The sequence below is a fragment of the Giraffa tippelskirchi genome, chromosome 8 (genome assembly GCF_054371585.1).
Source record: "Giraffa tippelskirchi isolate mGirTip1 chromosome 8, T2T-mGirTip1v1.2.pri, whole genome shotgun sequence".
NCBI classification, from domain to species: Eukaryota; Metazoa; Chordata; class Mammalia; order Artiodactyla; family Giraffidae; genus Giraffa; species Giraffa tippelskirchi.
The window spans coordinates 35,279,807-35,301,001 of NC_137282.1; the positions used below are offsets into that span (position 1 = coordinate 35,279,807).

Genomic DNA, 21,195 nt, shown 5'->3' on the forward strand with positions numbered 1-21,195 from the left:
GAATGTGTTGTTGCAAGGAATAATAAAAATGATTCCCTTGGCACTTTATTTAGTTCCTTCAAAATCCATACCATTGCATAAATTGTAGGCAGGGTGATTTTTCTCCCATACAAATAAATGGCATGAGTTTGTACAGGAGGCCGTGTTTTCCTTCAAGAATGTCTGCAGTTGACTGTAAACTATGATAGAAGAATATGTCATGAGTGCTAATTCCTGGCTACAAGGACAAAAGAAAATACAGAATGTTTCATACTGCTGCTCGGTAATCTTAAAAGTCATTATCTACACTTCAGAGTAAAGTAAAAAAAGTTAAGCCAACCCAATACATTGACACTAGATAATTTATCTTCCAAAGGATTTGAAAAAAACATTTTAATCTGACTTAATATGGTCAATGACTAACAGTTATTAAAACAGGATCAGAGAGTGACTGTCTTATATTTTCAGAGTTTAGATCACCTTTGACTGACTTCTAAAAACAAATCTTGAACCTTTTGGAAAAAGGAAAAGTTGGATCAATTCCTGACCTCATGTACCACAATAAATTCCAAGTGGATAAAATAACTACATGTAAAAATACAACTTAAAATATACCAGGAGTAACAACATATGTGTAAATCTCTGTAACTTGTGAATGGCCTATCTATGACTCAAAAGTCAACAAAGCATTCTTCGATGCTGTAAAAATGACACTATTTAAAAATCTTGGCATGCCAAATACAACTATACATCAAACAAAAAGACAAACATAAAACTGAAAAAAAATTGCAATGTGTGTAAAAGTCAATGCTAATATGCCTAATACATAAAGATCTTATGATAGAGAAAAAAAATCAACGTCTTTATAACAATGAACCAGAATATAATCAGTTCACAATAAAAATGCAAATGGTTCTAAGACACTAAAAATTATATATGCATGAATCTTTTGACTAAAAGATTCCATTTTTGTAAAACTACTGCAACTATACATTGGGAAATAAGAAGAGATTTATATTTATGACTAGTTACTAAATGAAAAATTTTAATAGCAGAAGATGATAACAATCTAACTATCCATCAGCAGGAGAGTGAATAAACTATGGATTATTTAACCCCAGAAGGAATAATCCTGTGGGATTATTATAAACAGGAAGCAATAGAGAAATAGATATATAATAATAAGCTACCATTTAAATAAGTAAGTGGAAAACATGACTGGATGTGTGTCTGGATTTTTAATTAAACAAATAATGGAAGAATAGATAATAACTTTTAAAAATGTTTAGCTAAAGCCAGAGGCAAAGAATAGAGAAGATACTAGACTTTTTTGACCATATCTGGTTTTATAGATTTGACATTGTAACGATACAAAGTTTTCTACAAAGCCATATGACAATTAAAACAAAAACTCTAAAATAATCTAAAATAAAATGAGACAAAGAAAACTAAATATGTATTTAGTTAATGGCAGATGATAATAAATGATGTTAAAACACATGATCTGACTAGACATTCCCCAAGGTAAATAACCTAAAGACTTAAAAAAAAAAGCGGCGGGTGGGGGTGTAATTTAAACTACTTTAAGTAATCAATTTTTCCAAGTGCTGTTGGTATTGTTTTGATAAGATTTTTGTACATACACTGTAGAATAAAAAAGATGAGTAATTATGTGGTATGATAAGGACAAAATATCAAGTATTATTGAGAACTAGAATTCTCTGAGATAAAAGAAAATGCAAAATAGGAGTTAAGAAAACTCTCATGGTCTTTGTTTTGATTGAAGATATCAATATACACTACAGATGTATTTTATATTAAAATTATATTTCCAAGCTCCCTCCACAGAAAAAAAAAAATCTCGAAACAATGACTCACTTAATATCAAGGAGCCCTGGTAGCACCCATATTTAATTTCAAGCTCTAAGATCTGTTTTTACTAAAAGGAACTAGAGATCCTTAAAATAAAACTGAATGATTCCAGTCATAAATATAAATCTCTTCTTATTTCCCAATGTATAGTTGCAGTAGTTTTACAAAAATGGAATCTTTTAGTCAAAAGATTCATGCATATATAATTTTTAGTGTCTTAGAACCATTTGCATTTTTATTGTGAACTGATTATATTCTGGTTCATTGTTATAAAGACATTGATTTTTTTTCTCTTTCTATCATAAGATCTTTATGTATTAGGCATATTAGCATTGAAATTGATTGAAATGATTAGCATTAGTCAAGAAATAGTTAAGAAAATCCTAGGACAACTTTCAGGACAGTTACGAAGAAAATTATAAAAGTTTGAAAGGGTCATGACAAAAGGCCTCAGCAATTATTTTGAAGAGGTTCCCCTGGCTCATTATGGGAAATTTAAGTATAAAAGCCATGAAATTAAAAGATGCTTGCTCCTTGGAAGAAAAGCTATGACCAACCTAGACAGCACATTAAAAAGCAGAGACATTACTTTGCCAACAAAGGTCTGTCTAGTCAGAGCTGTGATTTTTCCAGTAGTCCTGTATGGATGTGAGAGTTGGACTATAAAGAAAGCTGAGTGCTGAAGAATTGATACTTTTGAACTGTGGTGTTGGAGAAGACTCTTCAGAGTCCCTTGGACAGCAAGGAGATCCAAGCAGTCCATCCTAAAGGAAATCAGTCCTGAATATTCATTGGAAGGACTGATACTGAAGCTGAAGCTCCAATACTTTGGCCACCTGAAACAAAGAACTGACTCCTTTGTAAAGACCCTGATGCTGGGAAAGATTGAAGGCCAGAGGAGAAGGGGATGACAGAGGATGAGATGGTTGGATGGCATCACTGACTTGATGGACATGAGTTTGAGTAAGCTCCATGAGTTGGTGATGGACAGGGAAGCCTGGCGTGCTGCAGTCCATGAGGTCGCAAAGAGTCGGACATGACTGAGTGACTGAACTGAACTGAGCTATGCACTCATTGAACATTCACATTTTAGGGATCAGTGAGCTAAAATGGACTGGAATGGGTGAATTTAACTCAGATGACCGTTATATCTACTACTGTGGGAAAGAATCCCTTAGAAGAAATGGAGTAACCATCATAGTCAACAAAAGAGTCCGAAATGCAGTAAGTACTTGGATACAATCTCAAAAACTACAGAATAATCTGTTTGTTTCCAAGGCAAACCATTCAATATTACAGTAATTCCAGTCTATGCCCCAACCAGGAATGCTGAAGAAGCTAAAGTTGAACAGTTCTATGAAGACCTACAAGAGCTTCTAGAAATAACACCCAAAAAAGATGTCCTTTTCATTATAGGGGACTGGAATGCAAAAGTAGGAAGTCAAGAGATACCTGGAGTTAACAGGCAAATTTGGCCTTGGGGCACAAAACAAAGCAGGTCAAAGGCTAATAGAGTTTTGCCAAGAGAACACAGTAGTCATAGCAAACACCCTCTTCCAACAACACAAGAGAAGACTCTACACATGGACATCACCGGATGGTCAATACTGAAAACAGATTGATTATATTCTTTGCAGCCAAAGATGGAGAAGCTCTATACAGTCAGCAAAAATAAGAACAGGAGCTGACTGTGGCTCAGATCATGAACTCCTTATTGCCAAATTCCAACTTAAATTGAAGAAAGTAGGGAAAATCACTAGACCATTAAGGTATGATCTAAATCAAATCCCTTACCATTATACAGTGGAAGTGACAAATAGATTCAAGAGATTAGATCTGATAGAGTGCTTGAAGAACTATGGACAGAAGTTCATGACATTGTACAGGAGACAGTGATCAAGACCATCCCCAAGAAAAAGAAATGCAAAAAGGCAAAATGGTCGTCTGAGGAGGCCTTACAAATAGCTGAGAAAAGAAGAGAAGCTAAAGGCAAAGGAGAAAAAGAAAGATATATCCATCTGAACTGAACTGAACTGCAGCACAAATTGATCAAAAAAATTAAACACATATTCAAATGTTTATAAGTGACTTACAGCAACATACAACAAACTAAGCTAATTGGTCACCTCCAGATGACAAGGAATAGCTGATACATAAATGTCTGATGTAATCAAACATTTATCCAGCCTTTCCTATACATACTGTGTCACTATATAACCAAACAACAAATTTGGTGAACCTTCTATTTTTAGAAGTATTCCAATTAATAAATGAAGAAAGAACAATAGAATGAAAATAGTTTCACTATACAACATTAATATATATTTAAAGATTTTGGCATTCAACATAAATATTTCTAAGATCACAAAATAAGTAATTTATAAGCATCACGGGATGCTTGAAAAAAATCACATTACCACCTGGCATTATGAAAGAATGGAAAAAACACATCTAAGTGTGATCCCCTCTCTAGATCAGTGGATTGGAAGCCATGATAAACTGTAGCACAGGGATATGACCAGTAACGGGAAGCTTTGCAGGATAACCTACTGGCTTCTTTAGTAATAAACTGCATGTGAATGAGAGAGAAAAAAAGCTGAGAGAGATAGAGAGATGAAAGAGAACTCTACAGATTAAAAGAGACTTCAGAGACATTTGAATCATTATGAAATATCGACAGCATTTGAAACATCCTCCAAACAAATGTAGAAAAATTACTATATTCATGAGGTCATTGGAAATTTGAATGTTGACCTGAAATGTAATAAAAGGTAATTATCACACATTTTAATTAAATCAATTGCATTGTGATAGATGCGAAAATAATATCTTTTAGGACTGCATATGGAAATATTTGTGGGTGATTATATAATCTGGGCTTTGCTTTAAATAATACGGTTGAAGTGATGGGTGGAATAGATTAAACAAGATTGGTTATAAACTGATCATTGTTGAAGCTGGATGAAGAGTACATGTGTCATGGTGAACTGCTGACTAATCTGAGAGCCACAGTTTTATCTTACTAACGCTCCATTAATAATACAGGAGTAGTGGTAAGTGCCTGAAAGAGAGGGTCATCTGGCAACTGTTTCTGGGAACATCACATGGTTCTGCCTCCTGGTGTCTAATTTTAGAGAATTTATATTTGCATTACAAAGCTGTTTTAAGGGGTGAAAATACATACTGTAGTTTATGAAACTGGATATACAAATAATGTCATCATGTCTTTGGTGCATCTATGCATTTGCCATACATGCAGCATGATAAACTGAAAATGAAAATTGCATAACTCAAGTTTTCTTTGAGAGCAAACAAATTACTATGGTAACAATGATCAAAGTTCATCATATTTCAAATAATAATATAACTTGATGAGCTAGTTGAAAATTGTTTAAATACAAATTATAAGTGACAAATTGAAAACAAATCACATTGCACAAAGGAGAAAATTTAATAGAAATAAATATATACTGAAATTATGCACCAACAATATATTACATAAAGTGATCCGAAACCTTTAGGTACCGATTCAAAGCTTTATTTTTTAGGATAAACTTAATTTGAAATGTGATATTTTTTGGCTACTGTGTGAGGAAGGAGTCTGGATGCTTGAAACTTGATCCATGATTATCAGAAGCTGTCAGTCTAATTTAAACTGGTAGATGTGCTTTTATTGCTGAAGCCATATTGAGATCGTCATGTTTGGGCCTTTGGGAGAAACATGGTACATAAAACAGCAAGCACCTTTGTGAAGTTGCTTTGTAGCAAAGACAGATAAAAGTTACAGTATTTTCTTAACACACTTCTAGAATTCACTTCACCTCTTCCCTTAACCCCAATAAACCACACTGATTTTATGAGTGACTATGTCATTAAAGTTAACAAGAAAGGAAATGAAAACCACAGAATTTTTTCACATAGCCTATCTCATGCTATAAGAAATTTTTAAAAATTTACTTTGCAAGTTAACTTTTAAAAGACATTTTAACACAAATTCTCATCTTTAAACACTGAAAGATTTTCTTCAACTCTCATCTTTACAGACTAGGTACCTGGAAGCTATATTAATCAGTGAATGTGAGTACAGTAAATGTATAGATTTAATTAGAAATTTAAAGTTTAAAATGTTAGCTTTATCAACTGGAGTTTGATATTTCATTTTTATGTTTTCTGATCTATTTCTATTGATCACTGTTGACTTTTTAGAAAGTTCATGAGAATCTCTGAGTCATTTCTAAATGATGTACATAGTCCCTTCCCTATGAACATCATTCACAGAAAGTTACAACATGATAAAGCATGCTACTGTCCATCTGTATGAATTAGCACTGCAGTCTCCTGAGATAATACACAGATAACATCCCAAGGTTTGTTTGGAGAAAAGGTGAACTGAGGTCACTTTTAACCTGAAAGGTTAAAGTTTAGGAATTTCCTCGAGAGATTGTGCTTTGTCTAGCATTTCTTTAAAGTTATCAAAGGACTCAATTAGCGATGGTAAAACTGTCTTAATCAAAGATGTTAAAAGGATGTGAGTTTAACAAAATACACTGAGAATTAGAAAGAAAGGAAAAGGAAGACAGCAATTGGGAATCATAAGCAAAAGAAAAATGCTTAGACAGAGAAAGACAAATATCACATGATATTGCTTATATGTGGAAAGTAAAACAAAGGTACAAATGAACTCAACTACAAAACAGAAATAGAGTCACAGATGTAGAAAACAAACTTATGGTTACCACGGGGCAAGGGGAGGGACAAATAAATTGGGAGACTAGGATTGACATATACACATTACTTATATAAAACAGATAACTACCGTATAGCACAGGAAATTCTATTCAATACTCTGTAATGGCGTCTATGAGAAAAGAATCTAAAAAAGTGAATATATGGAATATATGTACATATATAACTGATTCACTTTGCTGTACACATGAAACTACACAAAATTGAAAATCAACTGTACTTCAATAAAAATTGCTTTTTAAAAAGAAAGAAAAATGCTTAGGTTTATGCAAAACAAAAGTCAAGAAGTTTGTGTGGTTCTGTTTATTGTACTGCTTCTTTTTATTTGCGATAATTTATTTTTTAATTATATTAGAATAGCTTTGGGTAAAATACACATAAATGATATGCCCGCCAGAAACTAACACTTTTCTCCTGAATTTACCGTAACTGCACAAAATGGAATCAAGATTGCTGGGAGAAATATCAATAACCTCAGATACGCAGATAACACCACCCTAATGGCAGAAAACGAAGAGGAACTAAAGAGCCTCTTGATGAGGGTGAAAGAGGAGAGTGAAAAAGCTGGCTTAAAACTCAACGTTTAGAAAACTAAGATCATGGCATCACTTCATGGCAAACAGATGGGGAAAAAATGGTAACAGTGACAGACTTTTATTTTTGGAGGCTCCAAAATCACTGCAGATGGTGACTGCAGCCATGAAGTTAAAAGACACTTGCTCCTTGGAAGAAAAGCTATGACCAACCTAGACAGCAGATTAAAAAGCAGAGACATTACTTTGCCAACAAAGGTCCATCTAGTCAAGGCTATGGTATTTCCATCCATACATGTATGGATGTGAGAGTTGGACCATAAAGAAGGCTGAGTGCCAAAGAATTGAGGCTTTTGAACTGTGGTGTTGGAGAAGACTCTTGAGAGTCCCTTGGACTTCAAGGAGATCAAACTAGTCAATCCTAAAGGAAATCAGTCATGAATATTCATTGAAAAGACTGATGCTGAAGCTGAAGCTCCAATACTTTGGCCACCTGATGCGAAGAGTTGATTCCCTTCAACTGGGAGTTGAACTGGGAAAGACTGAGTTCAGGAGGAGAAGGGGCCAACAGAGGATGAGATGGTTGGATGGTATCATCGACTCAATGGACATGAGCTTGAACAAACTCATGAGATAGTGAAGGACAGGGAAGCCTGGCGTGCTACAGTCCATGGGGTCACAACGAGTTGGACATGACTGAGCAACTTAACAGCAACAACATACTGGTAATATCTGTGCTTGGTAAATACTTGTAATACCACATATCAGTTGGTAGTGGTGATTCAGTCGCTAAGTCATGTCCAACTCTTGTTGACACCATGGACTATAGCCAAGCAGGCTCTTCTGTCCATGGGATTCTCCAGGCAAGAATACTGGAGTGGGTTGCCATTTCCATCTCTAGGGGAGCTTCCTGACCCAGGAATCAAACCCAGGTCTCTTGCATTGCAGGCAGATTCTTTACTGACTGAGTTCCAAAGCTTGGTAATACCTGTATATATCACATATCAGTTGAGTGAATTCAAATCCCCCAATCCATTATAATGCCACAGCAGTGCCACAGCAAGGTTTCCACTGCAAGCAGTTTTTTCTTTTTCAGTAGTAATTTCTATGTGTTGAAACAGACCTGCCTGGAGATTACTGTCTGACCAAATTATCTCTTTAGCTCCTTTCTAATCTTACATTTTAATCAATAACTAAACTGTACAATGTGGTATATAAAACATAGTTTTTATTAGCAATTCTATATCAAATATAAGTACTTGAACAAATCATGTGTTCAAAATACATATTCAAATTAAGTCCATTTTCTGCAAACATACTCTAGCAACTGCCCTGAATTTTTCAACTCTGTGTTCCAAAATCTCAGGTGATGGGTCAAACTCATCACTCAAATAAACCATTTGCATAATGAGGACTTTGTTCCAACTGAGCCTCATATTCATGTTACTCTTGGATATATACCATGAAATTTAAGATAATACATACTCCCAGTTTTTATTGTGGTCATGATGAATTTGGCAAGCAATACCACTATGAGTACTTAATCACTGAATTGTATTGTGAAGTTAAAATGCCTGTGAATACACAACAGATGCTCTAAATGGGTGCATCATGATAATAAAGGTCAAGGAATGTCAAGTGGACCGGGTAGAAACAACATCATTATGGCTTTTGGAAGGAGTTAGCTAAATATTCTTGTTTTAAATGCCACATATGCCTAAAAAATATGAATAATTTGCTATAATTTCTAAAAACACAAAGTCAAATACTTTAGTCAAATATGAATTGTACTTACATATTCTGAAAAAATTTAAAACTCCAGTGCTTGAAGAAAAGTGTTCTGGGTCACTTATACGAAAGTCAGGCATGAAGGTAAGGCTATAAATAATAAATCATGTTGCCAGACACTTTAAGGCTTAGTTTTATAGTATTGGATCTATGGTTTTATGTATAAGGGAAATATACTTTCTAAAGAAGGTCTTTTCTCCAGACTCTGTAACAGAGAAATGGGCCAACAAAATGGAAGATGGTCCCAGAGCCTACCTTTGACAAATAACGCCAGAACGCATTATTTGGACGTGAGGACGACGGGGGCAAGGAGGGTGTAAAGAAGTCTTCCACTCTTCCCCTAGAGTGGTCTCTCTTTTTCCTATTTTCCCTCTTCACCAGTACCTGAAGTATGACGAAGACTATAAATCTCATAAACGAGGTTTTCTCTTTGAATGGTTGTTAGGGATGGAACAGAAGCAAAATCATAGCCCAGTTCTATTAAGTACTTAAAGTAGCACTTCTTTTGTACTTGAACACCCACCTCATCTTATTTCCCTACTCAAATCTTCCTGTAACCACTTCATAATCCATCTTAACTTGAAGTACTATTGTATAATTTGTGATAAACTATCTTAAGTCTCCTTTTGAAAGAGGTGCCAGATAAACAGATGAATGAGAAATAGATGGAATATTAATACCTATATCCTCAGGAAGACTATGTAGCATCTAGACTGCATGTAAAGTCAGGATAGGAGGGACAGAAGGAGCAACAGCTATTTTAGGGTGACAGCAAGACCTTCTTCCTTCCATCTCTTCCTTCTTCCTCCCCTTTCTGTGTCTTTGCCGAATCCAACATCGCACAGTGAAAAACAGAGGGGTCTCGAGGTGAAGGAAGATCAACAAACTAACACTGAGAGAAGCTAGGAGAAAAATGCTTAACAGGAGCAGTAAATGTAGGTATATAAGTCAAAAACTGTGTGCATATTACATAGACTTTCCTTGACTATTTATATAAACAACATATAATATATACTGATTATATATTATGTGTAATGCACACACATAAACACTTGAAAAGTTCAGAAAGCAAAATATTTTTATGATGCTAGGACAGGGAAAATAAAGCCAGGAAAAGGCTTTCTGGACATCTTTCAAACCTAATCTTGATTAGTTGGCATATACGTTATAAATAATTTGTATCTCTCCCAAAAGCGTTTGACTCTTAAATTAATTCTGTGCCTTATAGCTAAAAAATAAGGCATATCCAATGATATTCTTTTCCAGCCTCAAGCTCAGATTCTTGTTTGGGTAATTAATAGAAGTTAATATAGAAAAATTTAAACTTTATGATAAAATATGATAAACTTTATGATAAAAATTTAAACTTTATGATAAAATTTAAACTCTATGACAAAATAGAGAAAGGTCTATTGGTAGTAATTATTATATTTTAGCATTAATCTGGAATTTGATACATTATAGACAAACAAATCCACTAGATTTTCCAAGGAAAAAATTTAGGAATGCAATTCTTGGAAATATAGCCTGAATTTAAAGCTATAAAAGTCTCAGTACAAATTACCATCAAATATCACAATTAAAATGATTAAAATCCAATAATTATTTGCCTTAAAAGCAAATAGGCTATTGTTTTATAAATCAAGATTGAAATCATTGATCCAAAGGATGATTTTACTTGAATGCTTTTGGTAAACCACATCATAGAAAAGAGTAGGAAAACCCAGGTTACTCAAAATCAGTTTTCAAAATTATTGTAAAATTAATGACTACAAAGTACAGCTTTCATTTGGATTATTCATTTATTACATCTTTCCAGACTTTGTCTCTAATATTATAAGATCTAATTTAAAGATGTTATCACTTAGTGAACTTTACTAGACTCAGCAAGAATCTTTCAAAAGTCTAGTTTCATGTTGAAAATTATAGGAATACAGAAGAATTAGAAAAAACAACTTCTGCCCTCCTTATGTTTAGTGACAATTATGATGCTTTGAATGCATAGACTAATCCAATATAAGTTGTAATCAAAACAATTTAGGTTAAATAATATGTACTAATCAGCTTTCCTCTGGCAATCATTCTGTAGTTAAATAATCAATTCACACAGACACATATTATTATTAGAATCTCTTCAAACTGAAAGGTAATAAGTCAGGATGGGGAATTTCCATAGAATAAAATAGATAAGTAAGAGGAAGAACTTCAAGTCCAGTGATCTTTTTACTACATTTATATTGGCTTCAAGAGCAGGAAAAAAGATTAATTTACATATAGGTTTAAAGTTAAAAAGAGTTGGCACTGATATATGTAACATAATTTCCTTATTCCTTTGCCTAGGATTGATGGCAATGTTCACAATACTCACTAAGACATAAACACTATTCCTTTTCGGCAAAAGAAAATTTAAGATACTCGCCTCAATATGGGTAGAGATTCCCCAAATGAATTAAATACAAGCAGAGCTTAGAGTGACAGTGACAGAAGTTTCTGACATGACAGTTTGCTGAGGATCTGCACTGCACTTTTCTATTTCCCTATCTTAAAAATACTCTTATTCATAATAATGAAACTTAACTTAATAGAGTAAATATACATCAGGAACTGTTAGTATAGCCCAAATATAATTTTAAACTTGCCTGTATAAACCCATTGATTTATTTTACAAAACAAACGCCATAATTCAAATAAAGCTTTAAAATTAAACTAATATTAAAAAAAAAAAACATACTCAACCAATAAGCAGTTAAGTGTATTCCTTGGGAATGTAAGAATTCAGGCAGGATAACTAATGTTTTCTTAGTGAAGCTAAAGCAGCACCAGGCACAAGCAGGATTTTAAAGGACAGTAACAGAATGGAGGCTTTTCCCAGCCTGACAGCTCTTTTCTGCTGAATGCCAATTGTTTTTGTGGTTTAGATCTAATTCTCTAAGTCTATCTGTCAAAGCCAATATTAAAGATGTGTTAGTTTGTTTTACATGTAAAAAGAGGAAAACCAGGGGACAGGCTGAGTCCTACTCCATTCATCGTTGATCAGAAGAGGGGTCTTTCCACACATCACAAGAATTTGGGGTAATCACAGTAAAACTAATCTTTTTTTACATACTGCATGAAATTGTCCTTTCTCTTAGAATCAGGATCCAAAATGTTCTTACTCCAGGGAACTGAACTAAACAAAATGATGTGCTTTCATCTGGCGTCTCCCATCATGGACACTACTCATTTCTGAAAGCATGAGGCATAATATCTTATTGCATTATTTATATCCTGAAGCACATGGCAGTTAAAATTTTCCACAAGTCATTATTCAGTACACTTCAAAAAAGAGAATTACAATCAATGAGATCATAACAATGAAAATATAACTGTTTAACTTTCTTCCGCTGTGGCTCTTACAAGATTGAAGCATCTTGAGTCTCCAGTAAGGAGAGTTGAGACAGGAAGCTCAGGTTAACAGTGTCTTTTCCTAAATATCCCCAAAGTATGTATGTGCTGCAGCCAATTACCTTTGTGGGATTCTATATGAGCAGCAAGTCTATAGTTGCTGTTGTTGTTCAGTCATTCAGTCGTGTCCGACTCTTTGCAACCCCATGAACTGCAGCATGCCAGGCTTCCCTGCCCATCACCATCTCCCGGAGCTTGTTCAAACTCATATCCATTGAGTCGGTGATGCCACCCAACCATCTCATCCTTTGTTGTCCCCTTCTCTTCCTGCCTTCAATCTTTCCCACATCAGGGTGTTTCTAATGAGTCAACTCTTCACATCAGGTGCCCAAAGTATTGGAGTTTCAGCTTCGGCATCAGTCCTTCAATCTACAGTTAGGGAAATACATTTTCCCATAAATAACCTAAAGTAGATTCTTATGACTTTTGGTGTAAAACTAAATTAATGGGGTGCAAGTCTCAAAAATTTAAGATAAAATGAAAGAAACTATATTGCCTTCCTTTATAGCATTTCTGATTTTCACCTAAGGACTTGTTCAATATCAATTTCCTCCATCTTCCTCTGAATAACTGATTTTTTTGTTTGTTTTTATATCCAATTTTTTAGCAAAGCCTGAAACCTAGACAGTACAAAATTACATTCTGACAAATGACAAATCTCACTTATACTCAATCCTCTGAGTTGTATCTTATTGTAAGACAACTGCCTAAACATGTGACATACATAATACTGTGAAAGCACTGACTGTGGAACTACAAGTCAGATATGACGCTGAGCCTTCCATTCACTCTTGTACTTAGTTTTGCCCAACCATTCTATGAGACCACTGCTATCGTTGCTTCATTTAGTAGATGAGAAGTTAATGGTCTTCTCCAACTCGCAGGGTATATCAGAGCCAATGCTCACACCTAAGTAGGAATCGTCTGAAACCCACTTTTGCTTGAGTAGGAGACAGTCTTTCTATCACCAAAATAAAATTATGTTTGATGTGAAGACCAATTTTACTGCTAACCACCCAATGGCATCAAAGTAGGCAAACTCGACAATCTTTCTCAGAAATTCATTAAATTTGCACACAAATTAAATTATTTAATTACAAAATAACACAAATTAGTTTACAACTTCATAAATCCTCACAAATGATGGACTAGTCTGAGATTTTGGAATCTAAAAGACATAATTCAGAAATTGGAAATTTCTAATGGTAGAGAAATTAGAAACTTCTAATGGCAGGTATCTCACTCAATTTCTGAACACAGAACATTCTGTGAAATAGATGTTATTATTATTACTATTATTATTGTACTTTATGTATGAGACCATATATTATAATCATGAGCACAACCATACAATTATAATTTTCATTTTAGTTAAAGTATGTAGTCATTTTCATGTGATGGTATTTTCCACTTTCAATTCAGATGTGTTCAAAGGATGGTATGAAATAGAAACTGGAGAGAAAATTTACATAATCAGATACTAAATATAGATTCTAGCTCGTGAGGGACGTCAGATTTATTTCTGTATCATGTAACCAAACAAATCTAGGCACCCTACCTCAGTTTCTTGTTGTGTCCTAAACACAATGTTCCTGCTGCAAACAGAGGGCGCACTGGTTTAAATATGCTGGTGAGATTAAGGTTTACAAGGAGCTCTAACTGCCCCGCCCATCACCTGAGGCAGCCCCGAGCACCATGGCCAGCCTTTCTTGCTGTGTCCTTATCCCAGGACACACAAGCTGTGAATATCGCAAGAATCACTCCCTTTGACAGCAGATTAAAAGGAAGTGGAATAATAGTAACTGCTGGATGCATCCATTCAAGGTGCTGTTGTGAAGCTGCCATCTTGCCCTCTTCCACGTCAGAGGACTGTTCACTCTCTCTAAATCATGAAACTCTTAATCACTAAATCATTACATCGTTTGGGTTTGAAAACATTCTAGTTTTTGCTAAACATCATAAATCCTCTTGTAACAACTGTTATAACTTCTCTTGGGGTTTTGAGGAAAGAGATACTCAACTGGAAGAAATTATTCCAAGTGCTATGACTGACTTTTTAACAGACTTGTGTTACAGTGCCATAAATTACATGATTTCATGTAAAGTAAAGTCTTTTCTAAATGTTCTTTTATAGGCTTAGCATTGAAAACATTGACCTAAGTGTGAGATCGTATTACATGCTTTCTTGGTAACAAGTGTTTAGGGTGTCTTCTTGAATAATGTAAAAACTAATTTATACGACATTTCCAAGAAAATAAGCTCATTTCCCATGAATCTGTAAAATAGCCTCCAGTTTATCAACAATTACCGATATTGCACACCTTGCATGTGCCACCCACCCACTGACCCAGCACTGGACTTGACTCAGAATGAATTAATCTTAATTTAAGAAAGGATAAAGTTTGGAGATACTTTCTTCTCTATCTGAATAAATGCTTAATAAGAATCTACAGGACCTTCTTGGAATGCACATAGGAATACCAAAAGGACATCTAAAGAAATATCCGAAGGAACAAGAGGCCTGTTTTAGAAACATAATTTGGCTGGACCCACAAGAGATAAAGTGCTGAAATGCAAGGTACTTACAGACAGAAGAAAAACAACAATATATTATTGCTCTGTCAACCTGAACAGAATAAGCTATGCCTTATTTCCATGTTGATTTTGGCATAATCCACAATACTGTTGAATATTTTGAAAGATAGTAATAGGAGAATTTGTATTGGCAACAAGCCAAATAAAAGCTAAGGATATAAAGCAGTAGCCAGAACTGTTCCCTATTGTCTACAGAGGCTTTGTTATCAGAGAGCAACAGGCAATTCACATTGGAAAAAAATACTCTCTTAACAAGTGGCAAAAGTTAGAAAAATCTAGGGAAAGCATGAAGTGGTAACATAACTTCACACATGAAATTTAAAAGCAAGATTGGAGATAAACCCTGCTGAGTGGTTCCTTCTTTGGCTTCAGGGACACCTGCCATATGGAATCTGCACAGCCTTTGATGACTGGCTTGGGAAGCAAATGCTTTAAAGGATGCTTTCCAAAGGAGTCCAAAAGTGTGGCTTCAAGAGAGGGCTTCTCTCCAAGCTGAGACTTTGCTCTCTTACATCTAAATTCAGGATCCAGTGAAATTGAGACTTTTCTTAGCGATTCAGAGGCCATCATGATTATATTAAGAATAAATATATATTCTCCAGGGCTTCCCTTGTGGCTCAGCTGGTAAAGAATCTGCCTGCAATGTGGGAGACCTGGGTTCGATCTCTGGGTTGTAAAGATCCCCTAGAAAAGGGAAAGGCTACCCACTCAAGTATTCTGGCCTGGACTGTATAGTCCATGGGGTCGCAGAGTCAGACATGACTGAGCGACTTTCACACTCACTCATACATTCTCCTACATGATCATGACTCACAACATTCCATTCCCAAAGGATCACTGCATGAGTGCATGCTAAGTCACTTCAGTCGTGTCTGACTCTTTGCAACCCCATGGACTGTAGCCTACCAGGCTCCTCTGTCCATGGAATTCTCCAGGCAAGAATACTGGAGTGGGTTGCTGTGTCCTCCTCCATGGGATCTTCCCAACCCAGGAATCGAATCCTAGGTCTCTTACATCTCCTGCATTGGTAGGTGAGTTCTTTACCACTAGCACCAACTGTGAAGCTCAAAGTATCATTACATAATACTTATAACACCTAAAGAAACCAGTAACCCCCCAAACAGACAGACCTCTCTATCACTCCCTGACAAACCTCTCAAGTGGCCTGCCTCTGTGAGAAAGTGGCCTGTTGGACATAATCATTACCAATCTGAAGAAAACTGCCAACCACCAACGGAATTTTCAATTCTCTGTCAAAATATAAGAAAAACAAAAACAATTACAGTAAGCTTTATTAAAGCTACATTTATTCAATATAATGAATAAACTCAATTTGAAAATACATCATTCCATTTTTTGTGTTAAAACAACTTTTTATTTAAAAAGAATGGTAAAAGTCATTTTTTTAAAAAATAATTTGCATTTTATGTCTCAACTTACAATCTTTTTGTCAATTCTCATTTTTACAGTTGATTGACCTTAAAACTAAAAAGCCTAGTAATTATTTCTAATGGTAGACATAGTGACAAAAATTTGGCCATTCAGTTTCCAAAGTAAGCACAAGAAAGAGTGTACGAAGAAGAATGAATGATACTGTACATCAGCTATACTCCAATTTTAAAAAGGAAGAATGAGTGAACCCTTGCAAACTGGAGAAGTTACATACGTATATGCAGGAAAGCTTTGAAAAGTAAGCATTATGGGAATAAAAACAGTGAGATGTCATTTTCTTGTAAAATCTGGTCAGAGTAGAAAGGGATAATGATACTGGGTGTGGAGTGCACAGGTGTACGGATGAAGCACTGTGACACCACCGACAGCAGTGGGACTGACACTACCATGTAGACTCGCACTTGTTAGTGGGCATCAGAAGACGTGCGAGTGTGCACTGCTGTGCTGTGCTCAGTCACTCAGTCTTGTCCAGTGCTTTGCGACTCTGTGGACTGTAACCCGCCACGCTCCTCTGTCCATGGGGATTCTCCAGGCAAGACTACTGGAGTGAGTTGCCATGCCCTCCTCCAGGGGATCTTCCCAACCCAGGGATCGAACCCAGGTTCCCACATTGCAGGCAGATTCTGAGCCACCAGGGAAGCCAAGCGTGCATTAGTGCCGTGCAAAATTTCTCCACATAGGAATTTACTTCAAAAAATAGTTTATATCCAAAGACTGAGATACTAGGAAACTCTCCTCAGAAGTGCTTATATTAATAAAAGAGATTAGAAATTTCCTCAGTGTACAAGACTAAGAAATTAGCTAAAAAATTATGTAATCCCTAACATGGAATGTTATATAGCACTAATGTAATGCCAAATATATGATAATTTTGACAGATCTTTAAAATGCATTAAGTGAAAAAAAATCATGTGTATAGTATGATCTATGAATAGATACATATATAGAGAGAGACAAACCTGAAAGTGAATATAGTAAAATTAACAGCTATGTGGTGAGATTAAAACTTTTTCTTTTCTTTTTTTGAATGAGTGTTATGGGTTAAATGGTATCCCCCCCCAAAAGGTATGTTGATGTCCTAACCCCAAGCATCTCAGAATGTGACCTGAAATGACATCATAGTAGAATATGGACAGTGCCCTGATGAGAAGACAATGTGAAGATAGACACACAAACAAAAAACTCCATGTGACGGCAGAGGCAGAAGCTAGAGTGATGCAGCTGCAAGCCAAGGAACATCAAGGATCAACAGCCACAATCAGAAGCTAGGAAGAGGACAGGGAGGATTCAATCCAGAGCCCCAGAAGGAACACAGCTCTGTGGACAACCTCTAGAGCTCAGATTTCCACCCTCCAGACCTTCAGAGAGCAAATTTCTGTTGTTTTGAAAGTGAAAGTGAAAGTCGCTCAGTTGTGTCTGACTCTTTGTGACCACAAGGACTATATAATTCCTCAGGCCAGAATACTGGAGTGGGTAGCCTTTTCCTTTTCCAGGGGATCTTCCCAACCCAGGGATCAAACCCAGGTCTTCTACATTGCAGGTAGAGTATTTACCAGCTGAGCCACAAGGGAAGCCTAAGAATACTGGAGTGGGTAGCCTATCCCTTCTCCAGGGGATCTTGAAACCCGGGAATCAAACCGAGGTCTCCTGCATTGCAGGCAGATTCTTTATCAGCTGAGCTATCAGGGAGTTACCTTGTTATGACCGCCCTCGGAAACTTACACATTCACAAAAGCACAAAAAGCATCAATGTACAGCTCAGTGCATTAGTGAAGAGCAGGTACCTATATGAATACACTACAAATGGCCCATATTGGGTGGGAGGCTTCCCAGGTGGCTCTAATGGTAAAGAATCCGCCTGTCAATATAGGAGGCATGGGTTCAATCCCTGGGTTGGGAAGATCCCTCGGAAGAGGAAATGGCAACCTCCTCCAGTATTCTTGCCTGGGAAACTCCACGGACAGAGTAGCCTGCTGCAGTCCATTGGGTTGCAAACAGTTGGATAGGACTGAGCACACACACACTTAATCCCCAACTCTTCCTTCTTTCCCAAAGGCAACTACTATCAAGGCTTCCAACTCTCTAGCTTCTGTTGAAAATACGTCCATAAATAGACCCATTCAGTATGCACTCTCGTGTGTATGGCTCCTTTCATTCAATATTATGTTTCTAAATTTTAATCAAGTCTATACCAGTACTCTTGCTTGGAAAATCCCATGGACGGAGGAGCCTGGTAGGCTACGGTCCATGGGGTCGCTAAGAGTCGGACACGACTGAGCGACTTCACTTTCACTTTTCCCTTTCATGCACTGGAGAAGGAAATGGCAACCCACTCCAGTATTCTTGCCTGGAGAATCCCAGGGATGGCGGAGCCTGGTGGGCTGCCGTCTATGGGGTCGCACAGAGTCGGACATGACTGAAGCGACTTAGCAGCAGCAGCAGCAGCAGCATACCACATTTTATGCATCCACTGATCCTTGATATTTGGCAGTGCTTGCAAACAATGCTCCAATAACCTGCTGGTGTATGTCTTTGGTGTATATGCACCCACTGCTGGTTATTGAACTGGGAGTGAATTGCTGAGTCACAAAGTAGGCATGTTCACAGCTTTCCCAAACAAGCACAAGCGACTTTATAAAATATTTCCACCAATATGAGGCTTGCACCAAACAAGTGGTTTCCCTCAAATAAGGGGCTTCCCTTGTGCTCAGTGGTAAAGAGCCTGCCTGCCAGTGTAGGAGATGTGGGTTCAATCTCTGGGTTGGGAGGATCCCCTGGAGAAGGAAATAGCAACCTACTCCAGGATTCTTGCCTGGCAAATCCCAAGGACAGAGGAGCCTTGTGGGCTACAGTACAGGGGGTCACAAAAAAGTCAGACATGACATAGCAACTAAACAACAACAAACACCAAGAAGCAGTAAGTGAAAATTCATATACCTGGTCCTGACAGTCTTTTTGAATCATTATCGTTCTTGAGAGAGTGTAGTAGTATCTTATTGTATTTTCTTTTGCACTTCCTTGATCAGTAATCAGTACTTTTTCATGTGTTTATTGGCCATTTTTATATCTATTTTGTCAGTGCACAGTGGTAAAACTACACAGGTAAAGAATTTGAAAGAATAAGTAATTTGACAATAACAAGAAAAGTATAAAATATTATATTATTAGAAAATAATATCACTGGTAACACACATTAGTAAATGGTTTGTGCAATATTTATTGAGATTAATAAAATGTATTGTTATGTATAAGCAAAATAAATCTTTAGAAATGAGATGAAACTCATACTACCTCATTTGTCTATAAGAGTTATGAAGCACATTTTTTCAAAATATGTAAAGGCCCATTGAAAATAGGTTGTTTAAAAAATAGGCTGTTTATTGCCTAATATAACAATTTCAGAGTAGCATGATTCCAGTACCCATTAAGTCAGTGTTCACTGAACATTACTGGACCATTCTCTACCTTCAGCTCTACAACAAAATAACTCAGCAGAGTGATGGGAGTGGCTCTCTGTGGGTACAGACAGTAAGGAGGTCTCTTTCAAATTTATAGGGAAAAGTTGGTACAATAACATTGGCTATTCTCTCTTGTCTAATAATCTAACTGATTTTTTATCTGATGATATGCTTTTACAGTTGGAAAACTAAGTCAATGTCCTGAACCAAATTTCATGGTTACGGTGTAATAGGTGGGGGGAAAATCAAAATAATAAGCATCTTGAATTAATGCCCAATTAAACGAAAATTCCAAGTTTAAATTCCAGATGTAACAGTGAGCAAGTTTTCCTCAAACCCAAGTACGGGTTACACAAATCCGTAATCGAGCAATCATGCTTAAAATGTTATTCTATACCTTAATGTATGACACTGATTAATGCTATAGTCACACAGGGACGATCTTATTTCAAACTAGAAATACTCCTTGAAACGAGAATTCAATTCAGTATGAGAAAAATTCCAAGATGACAGAAAGGTTTATCAAAATATTTTTGGTGAAAGCTTATCTAGAAACAGACTTTTTCACTAGAATTTAACATTTCTTTATAAGATGCAAAATAAAGCCTTCACTTGCAAAGATTTTTTGTGCAAGAAGTCACTCTCAGGTAAAGTTCCCCCTGGGCTCACAAATATTAATTATCACCCACACCAGGATTTTAGACCCCCACTTGGCAGCTTCTGTGAACACACCCAAACACACTAAGAAAATAAGTAAAAGCATGTATAACACACACAGACACACACACACACACACACATCACACTCTTACAGAAACAATCTCCCCAGAGATTTGCTTGGCAGCTGAACTTCCCTTCTCTCTTCAAGTTAGCTTGATGAATGCTTCATCTCCCTGACTTCATCTCTTGCTTTCCTTAAATCTAGTTATTCCTCTAGTTTGGATGTTCCACTCAACTCCTGTCTCACTGGGAGCATCTTTCCTCTCCTGGTGATTCTCTGGACCTCACTTGGGCAGCAGGATCTCCCCCACCCCCTATTTGGAAGGAGAAGGGAGTGAGAAAGCACGGATGCAAGCAACAGCACATCAGAACCAGGGCTTAGGAGAGAATTTCCCTCACCTTTTAAGACTGCCTCATGCTCTTCTTTCTCCCGGAAGTAAGACGGCAACTCAAAGACGTGGCTGCGTCATCCACCCTGGTCGGAGAAGGCAATGGCACCCCACTCCAGTACTCTTGCTTAGAAAAGCCAATGGACGGAGGAGCCTGGTAGGCTGCAGTCCATGTGGTCGCTACGAGTCAGACATGACTGAGCGACTTCACTTTCCCTTT

At 36.5% G+C, this 21,195-nt stretch overlaps 1 protein-coding gene across 3 annotated transcripts in view; it reads right to left on the reverse strand.

The window, feature by feature from the left end:
• Window positions 1-21,195, reverse strand: part of LOC145518182 (uncharacterized) — a 429,574-nt gene that overhangs the window by 297,501 nt on the left and 110,878 nt on the right. Inside the window, exons 1-2 of one of the 3 annotated variants that reach the window (XM_081522001.1) lie at window positions 19,347-19,503; window positions 16,111-16,207 (exon numbers count right to left, since the gene is read on the reverse strand). The exons of the other annotated variants lie outside the window; for them this stretch is intronic. The gene's annotated coding sequence lies outside the window, so the exon portion shown is untranslated. Of the gene's footprint in view, window positions 1-16,110; window positions 16,208-19,346; window positions 19,504-21,195 lie in introns of those variants that run through there. 3 annotated transcript variants of the gene reach the window in all.